At 45.1% G+C, this 2,500-nt stretch overlaps 1 non-coding gene across 1 annotated transcript in view; it reads left to right on the top strand.

Annotated features, from left to right (window-relative positions):
• The first annotated feature begins 2,194 nt into the window (after nucleotides 1-2,194).
• The window catches only part of LOC148012880 (25S ribosomal RNA), a 3,402-nt gene continuing 3,096 nt past the window's right edge, over nucleotides 2,195-2,500 (top strand). Inside the window, exon 1 of the ribosomal RNA XR_015689201.1 lies at nucleotides 2,195-2,500. This exon is cut by the window's right edge and continues 3,096 nt beyond it. This is a non-coding gene — a ribosomal RNA (25S ribosomal RNA).

Below are 2,500 nucleotides of genomic sequence, written 5' to 3'. Positions count from 1 at the left end.
ACTTGGTTCTTCTTTAGTTTTTAGCTTCTTTTCTTCTTCTAACAGTGATGCCTGGATATCAACAAGTTCAGGATTTGGCATGTTGATTAAAGTTGTTGATACGTTATTATATTCAGGAGGCAAGCTCTTAAGTAGAACACCGATGCAAACATCTTCATCCATTTTAATGTTGATTCCTGCAAGTTGGGTTAGGAGTCCTTCCATGTAATTGAGATGTGTGGCAAGTGATGTGCTGGACTTCATTTCAAGCCTGAAGAATTCAATTAGGAGACCATACTTTGATGATTTAGATTGTGCACCGAACAGGGTGTCAAGTCTTTTCCATGTATCCTGTGAGGTCTCACAGTTATCCACGTGATGGATATAACTGTCATCTAGCTCCAATTTGATAATGGCCTAGGCTCTGTCATCATTCTTTTGCCAAGTAGTTGCAAGGTCCGCATCCCGAGGTTTCTTCTCTTTGCCATTTGTAATGGCCCAGAGACCCTTCTTCATCAGGATGAGCTTGATGCGGGTTTGCCAAGTGTGGAATCCAACTCCTTTGAATCGAGCATTTGGCGAGTCTTTGCCCATGTTAGATTTACGGAAACAGTAGCAAATCAACTTCAGACTTTTTTTGATTTGAGCAACAGAAGAATTGATTGAGAGACACAAGTGCTAAAAAGCACTAACTGAGTGTCAATGGATACCAAATCTGCAAAAGTCTTTTACTCCAAGTGATCTTCCCCTTCTTGATTTGATGCTGATGTCTTCAGATCTGAATGAAATCAGTAAGAGTGTTGTACTCAAGTGTATCAAAGGATACAAGAAAAATAGTGTCAAATAACACTTGATAAGTATCAATAGATACTGTTCTTGATGAGCCTGATGTTGATGCTGGATCTTCTTGGACCTTCTTCTTGTTGATTTTGATGTTTTGATTTCTAGCTGAAGGCTGAGTTTTGGAGTAGATAAGTGTAGCAAAACCTTCAGTTGAGTGAGAAGTAAGAGTTGGAAGAGGAGCTTGATGTGGTTGTTGCTTGAGCTAGATTTCTTCAACTCTATCAAATCTTCCAAGCACAAATCTCCCTTCCTTGATGATTTGATGGGAAAGTTGATCAGTTCAAAGTGGCAAGGGTTTTGCTGACTCCAAAGAAGTGAGAAATTCAAGTGAAATGAAAGCTTGAAGTAGAGAAGCTATGGCTTCCCTTTAGGGTTTGCAGGATGCAGCCTGGTTTTTCAGCTCGTGCAGCTCGTAGACGTAACCATTTTGCATAATACTTGATGGGAAGGAAGCTTGGGTAATGAGCTTCAATTGCCCTATGCACACGGACCAGATCACACCACGCAGAGGCAGCGCAAACTGTACGACCAGAATATGGCGCAGAATGGGCAGCGACTTTCGATTTGTGCAATGCTGAAGCTATGATTCACCAATGTCGGCCTTTGATGTGACGAGGAGCTGCGCTAGGACCATAGGAAGATTTCTCCAGAAGGAAGCGTGGGGAAATATGGGCTATAGAAGTAGATCAAGAAGCTCCAAGTGAGTTGGGTACTGTCTGGCTATGGCAGACAAGAGTGAGGATGAAGTATGAAGTTGGAAATAGAGTCATACACCAATCTTGAGCTGTCCAGAGATGAAGAGGAGCTGAAGGAGCAGAGAGGAGACCTGAGACATGCTAAGCCATGCTCAGCTGTGCTCTGATACCATGTTAGAAATGCGGGATCTAGAGCATGACATAACCGGAAGCTATGGAGGATGGAAGGAAAAGTGTAGACTCATGATGGAATGAGACTGTTTGTTACACAAGTGAATTAGGTTCCAAGATTGAGACTTGGACTCATAAACACAATCTTGTGTATGTGGACAATGACATTGACACTTTACTTAAATGAAAAGAGTACTATCATTGCATTAAGAAAGGAAGCAAGTACAATGCTTTATAGGAAAGTAGGAAACTGCAGTAGGCACCATTGTGCATATGGGATAAGTTATCCTGCATATCCTTGACCCTGAGATTCCATACAAAGAGGCTGTTTGAGTGTGATTGCTGATTCTCAACACCGGTAGCACCGTGCGGTGACATTTCTCCGCAAGGGTGGTTCGTCTCCTCGTCGAGGTGGCGGCTGTTTGCCGATGCCTCTTTCCGGGTGCACGTGTCGGATCAGGCTCTTCGGATCCGGGGCTTGCCCTCGGCGACCCGAAACGCAACTCGGACCTCAAATCAGGCAAGGCTACCCGCTGAGTTTAAGCATATCACTAAGCGGAGGAAAAGAAACTAACCAGGATTTCCCTAGTAGCTGCGAGCGAACCGGAAAGAGCCCAGCTTGGAAATCGCACGGCTTTGCCGTGCGAATTGTAGTCTGGAGAGGCGTCCTCTGCGGCAGACCGAGCCCAAGTCCCCCTGGAAAGGGGCGTCAGAGAGGGTGAGAGCCCCGTCGAGCTCGGACCCTGTCGCTCCACGAGGCGCCGTCGACGAGTCGGGTTGTTTGGGAATGCAGCCCTAAGTGGGTGGTAAAT

Source organism: Lygodium microphyllum, chromosome 27 (genome assembly GCF_053477565.2).
Source record: "Lygodium microphyllum isolate KBCC chromosome 27, Lygodium_microphyllum_v1.1.10, whole genome shotgun sequence".
NCBI lineage: Eukaryota > Viridiplantae > Streptophyta > Polypodiopsida > Schizaeales > Lygodiaceae > Lygodium > Lygodium microphyllum.
The sequence above is the reverse complement of the archived record's forward strand: the minus strand, read 5'-3'. Positions and strand labels throughout refer to the sequence as shown.